Source organism: Lygodium microphyllum, chromosome 20 (assembly GCF_053477565.2).
Source record: "Lygodium microphyllum isolate KBCC chromosome 20, Lygodium_microphyllum_v1.1.10, whole genome shotgun sequence".
Classification (NCBI taxonomy): domain Eukaryota; kingdom Viridiplantae; phylum Streptophyta; class Polypodiopsida; order Schizaeales; family Lygodiaceae; genus Lygodium; species Lygodium microphyllum.
In genome coordinates, this window is record NC_141154.1 from 81,179,417 (window position 1) to 81,185,416 (window position 6,000).

The following is a 6,000-nucleotide window of genomic DNA, read 5'->3' on the forward strand; positions in this document are numbered from 1 at the left end:
TAGTTGGAATGAAAGTTATTCTCGGGATAAAAACTCTGTCACCAATATTGGTCCCTGTAATTATCTCTGCATCAATGACCTTGTTATTGAAAGCCTTGCATACCAGCCTAATATCATTGCATAAACCTTTAGAAGGATTCAAGTTCCTAAGCAATATTATTGGAGAATTTACTTTGAGCAGCAAGATATGAGAAGGAATACCTCCACTGAGGTCAAGGGAATTTAGATATTCCACAGAATAGAAGAAGGAGTTCTCCTCAGTTCTATCCACAGAATCAGCACTGTAGTATTGTTTAACCTCTCCCCGGCATCAGCTGTAATGCATGATTGTTTATCATTTCCACAACATTGTTTCGAGGTGCAAGAATGGCACGTTCACTAAAGAACGTTTTGTAATCAATTACACAATTCATTTCACGATAGATAAAATTGATCAAGTTTATGCAAATCCTCCCTTTAACAACAATGCAGGTGGAATTCGCAATCTATTATTAGTATGTGTCAAATCTTTTCCATCTTCAATGTCTTGCAACCATGCATCAAATTGATCCTGATCTGATGCGACCCGCATATTCTATGTAAGTTTCAAAACATTGAAATATTGCCACAAATTGGAACAACATATAACAGCACCGACAATATCCTCAGAGGTACCCTTTGATACAACATGTAATATTTACCTAAAATCTCCACCTAGTAGAATAACTTTACCACTAAATGGCATATCACACTGCATTAAATCCTTTAAAGTTCTGTCCAGTGCCTCAAAGGTATTACGATGTAACATAGGAGCTTCATCCCACAAAATAAGACTTGCCTCTTTTAACACTGCTGCAAGATGACTTTGAATAGGTATATTGCATGTAGAATTATTATCTGCTTGCAATGGAATTTTGAACTTTGAATGGGCAGTATGACCATGTGGCAAAAGCAATGTAGCAATACCAAAGGATATTGTAGCTATGGCAATGCAACCTTAACTGCAAAGCTTTGCAAGCAAACATTTGTATAGGAATGTTTTTCCAGAACCACCTGGGCCATCTAAGTTAAGAAGGTATTCTCTTGTTCTACCTTATCATATAGTTGTTCATCAAGGATCAAAGGATTTGTGTACTGTTGCATTGTCACCTCAGGCAATCCATGATACTTTGCCGAATTGGGTCCATATTGATCTAAAAGTTTTTGAATATGCATCAACCCATGATTATTGACCTCATCTTGCATATCAACATTTCACCTATTTTGCAAGGAGAGTCGATATTTTATATCCTCTATCAGCGGAACTAAGAACTCTTCCCATAGAGCCCTAGGTCGGGTAGGTGAACAAAATACCAAGATGGATGCAAACAAATTTCTTTATTGAGCACCGGTTTGCATCAATGCAGCTTCACGCAAACACATTTGCCATTCATCATCTGTTTCCAACATTCCTTTTGCAATGCAAGCCTCCTTAAAAGTTGAATATACCACATTATCAACCGTACACAATGCCTCAAAGGATGTGCATCCCTTGCTCACTTGAGGATGTGCTCGTTGACTCATCAGCATGCACCACACTAGGTGATGACGATGACATGATTAAACCTAATTCATGACAACATCAAAATATTTGTCATTCATCAAAATCTGCAAGCTGGCGTATTAATTATTCTAAGATCTCAATTTTAAATACACAAAACTCATCATAAATACATTAAAAATTATGATAAGAATTCACTATCAAAACTTATCTTAAAAACAAAAAATTATGATAAAACCTAAATGCACGTCTATATCTGCGTTTACGTATGCGTCTAAATCAACGTCTATATGCGCATCTACATTTGCGTCTATACGCGCGTTTACGTAAACTTAGACACGCATATACATGCCAAAATAGATGCACACGTCAAAATTCAAAACATACTTAAATCATTTCTTTTCAAACTACGCCAGTCCTTTCCTGCGTTTTTTGCGGTTCTGAAGCTCGAGTTTAGCTGACATGCAGTCTCTTCATGCCTCACCTCCTCATGACTCACCTCTTCTTTCATTTCAAATACACAAGAAGGAAAAAAGGAAAGCCAAGGAGAGGAAGAAAGAGAGAACAAGAGAGAGGAGAACAAGAGGAAGAAGAAGCAACAAGCAAGCAAGTAAGCATAAAGGGAGAGTAACTTACCAAGGAGAGGAAGAAGGAGAAGGAAGAAGAGCGCCACCACTCGCCACACCAAACACCCAAGGTGAGTCCTCTCTCTCTCTCTCTCTCTCTCTCTGTGTATTAGGATTTATGTATTAGGATTTCTAATTCCATTAAGTATTGCATTTTGTAAATCATGAATGGCATTCGGTCGGGGACTAAAATTAGCCGACTGAGCGCGTCTGCCAGCGCATCTACATTTCAATGTAGACGCAGGGATAGACGCACATAAATGTTTTCTCTCATTACATCTGAGGCCACGTCTCCAGGTGCGTGTACTCTACAGCCTACATGCGATGATACACGCGCGCGACAGAAGCATTGACCTAGAAACAGTGTCTGATAGCGCGTCTATATTGCATCTCAAATGCGGATATAGATGCGCTCTAGACAAAGGGTTGACTTTAGGAACGCGTCTGAGAGCACATCTATCGTGAAATTTAGACGCGGTTATACACACGCCAGCGCCAACTCTAATAAAATACAATTTTCATGGCCTAAAACAATTTATTTTTGCAATGATGAATATGACCAATCCCATGTTTGTGTTTATCAGTTTTCTTGTTTATGAGAAGCATTAGCACTTAAGTTTTATGCTCAATGTCTAAAGAAAGCTAGATTATTAGCACTTTCAAGTGCCATGAGAATCCATGTATTTTTTCTATGTGTGAGCATCAAAAGCCTTCTCTTACATAATGATTCTAGGCTCATTGAATGATTTTTCATAATTAATGTTGGATTGGATCAAGGATTATGGCTCTTTGAAAATGTTTAGGTGTGGATGAAGGTAATATATGATTTTTTGTATGCAAACAAATTTGTCTTTTTCCTGTGTTTTTTTTGCAGATGTTGCATCCTGGTTCATCTAGCAATGACCCGGATTTGGATTGCATGAATGATACATTGGCCTTCTTCTGCAGGGGGGTCAATGCATTTTTTGGAGGTTTTCCTAGTAGGGAAGACTTCATGGGAGAGATGACCAGACACCTTGGCCGCTCTCCCACAGCAGACGAGGTGTTCAGCATCATGTCTAGAACACCTCTGGCATCTTTGCGTGGCACTACTCCCCAAACTCCACGTGTAGATACTCCACGTGCAGCACCTGTACATGCATCGATTGAAGCACAAGCATGAGCCGACACAAGTGCATCCAGCCAGGCAGAGGATAGTCGATAGAGAGGGAGGAGGGAGAGTCGAGGGGGAGGACGAGGCTTGTGTGGGGGTTGCCAAGGAGGTGGCGAGCGATCACCCTCACCAGAAGATCATGTAGAGGAGCTAGTACGCCAGTACTATAGAGTTACAGATACTAGTGGCATCTTCCATGATGATGAAGGAAGGGATGTAATGGCATGCATGAGGAGCGTCGTGCATGCGACGTATAAAGATTGTTTCGTCTACTTCAAAAATCAGAAAAGTGGCTTGTGGCAGGAGGTGTTGAGGGCAGTCCATAGGAGGTACCCAAATCCTGAGGGTCAGCGATTCTCAGATGATTGGGGATGCACAAAAGTAAGGGATTTGCTTCACAACAAAAGATCCCACCTCATCACACGCGCCAAGGACTCACTGCGGAGGCAGGAGGAGGGGCATGGAGCCTATAGCCAACCACCTATGTGCCACCGCATAGAGTGGAAGAAAGCCAAGAAGAAAGCAGTAGAGAAAGTGAAGAGTCGCCAGCACGCAGAGGCGCGACGGATCCAAATGGAAACCATGGGATCGTCGCATTACGGATCAGGCGACAGAGAGTCATGGGAGACAGAGTTTGTAAGTATATTTTGATTTCTAGTTTTTTAAAATTTATATTTCTTCCAATTCTTTATATAATTTGTTCTAATACATTGTGTCTCATAATTGTTTGTATATATCATGATTGTTTTGTAAACTACTATCGTTGGTAGGATACCTACTCCTAGAGAGATAGGTTACCATCGAGGCCATAACCGCGCAGCCACATGGCTTCACTTCTATGAGGAGGGTCTCATCACTGAGGACCAATATAATCGGGCTATGAGGATTTGACAGCCAGAGGAGGTATATTTTTCTTACTTTCCTATTAAAAGTATAGCTAATTATAACTTTTTCTCCACCATGTCTACGTAAGCAACCTTGATCTTTTGTGTGTGTGGGCGAACCCAGATGTGGAGCATAGCAAGGAGGGGGATAGTGACGCTAGTAGCCATGGTGGTGCTAGCAAAGATGTTTCTTCTTCAGATTCGTAGAGGAGCACCATACCTCCTCTATGGCCTTGTTTTCTTTTATATGTATTATCCATCTTTGAGCCTACTGCTTGTGACCACGCTTTAGGTCGCAAGCACTTAAACTCCCCATGTAAATGCTTTCGATCTATAATGAATACATAGACTTCTATTTTCAATTCTCGTGCTTTTAGATCCATTGTCTTTTTCCCAAATGCATAATTTGATGTATGCAAGGGGGAAAAAAAAACCAGAGAGCATGTGGTTGCAAAGCATACATGCTCTATGGTTTTTTTTTTCAGTTCTGTTTTGCGCATCTATCCACACGTCTAAATTGCAGAAAACGCGTGTTTTTAAGCGCGTCTACAATGCAGAGTACACGCGCTCATACACGCGTCAGATAATTGAAATTTAAAAAAGAAATTACATATCTTTAAAAAAAATGAGATTTTTTGTTTTTCGTTCGCGTCTATGGGTGCTTGTAAAAGCGCGACTACATGCATGTCTAATGCCCGTCTAATTGCCAGATAGATGCCCTCGTAGACGCACAGAGTAAATTAAATAAATAACAATTTTGGTTTTTTATGCACTTGTATTTATGCGTGTATATGTGCGTCTATTTTGCATCTATATTTGTGTGTAAATTCGTTTATACATGCAATTATAGACGCGACGCTGTAGATGCGCAAATAGACGGGCGGATAGACGCACTAGTAAGATTTTCTCTATATTAAAAAATTGCGTCTAAAAGTGCATCTATGAGGCCTTTTTGTTGTAGTATGCACTTCTAGGACTGCGTCTATCTGCACGTCTAAATCGGCGTCTATTAGCGCGTTTACGTAAACTTAGACGCACATATATACGCAAAAAAAAGACGCAAATGTCAAATTTTAAAAGATACAAGCGATTTCTTCTCAAAATGCGCATTTCCTACGTTTCTTGCGTTTTCTGGAGCTCGAATTCAATCGACATGCAGTCTACCTCCACTAGTCTCTTCATGACTCACCTCTTCTTTCACTTCAAAGAGACAAGAAGGGAAAGAAGAAAGCTAAAGAGAAGAAAGCCAAGGAGAGGAAGAAAGAGAGAACAAAAGAGAGGAGAAGAAGAGAACCAAGAGGCAAAGAGAGGAGATAACAAGCAGCAAGCATCAAGGGAGAACAACTCACCAAGGAGAGGAAGAAGGGGAAGGAAGCAGCGCCACCACCCGTCCACACCAAAGACCCAAGGTGAGTCCTCTCTCTCTCTCCCTCCCTCCCTCTCTCTCTCTTTCTGTATTAGGATCTTTCTTTCTATGATTGAAGTTTTTATATCACAAATAAATCATGGATGGCAGTTGTTGGCTTGAGAGCGACCGACTTAGCGCGTTTGATAGTGCGTGTAGATTCCAGTGCAGACGCAGACATCGACGTGCAGCTATTTTTGCTGTTATCACGTCTGCAGTCTCGTCTCCAAGTGCGTGTATTCTGCATCTCAGACGCGAGAATACATGCGCTCTGGTCAGAAGGTTCAACTTCAAAGACACGTCTGAGAGCGTGTCTATTTTGCATCTCAGACGCGAATATACAGACGCTCTACCCAAAAGCTTTGACTTTTGGGAAGCGTCTGAGAGCACGTCTATTTTGCATCTCAGAAGTA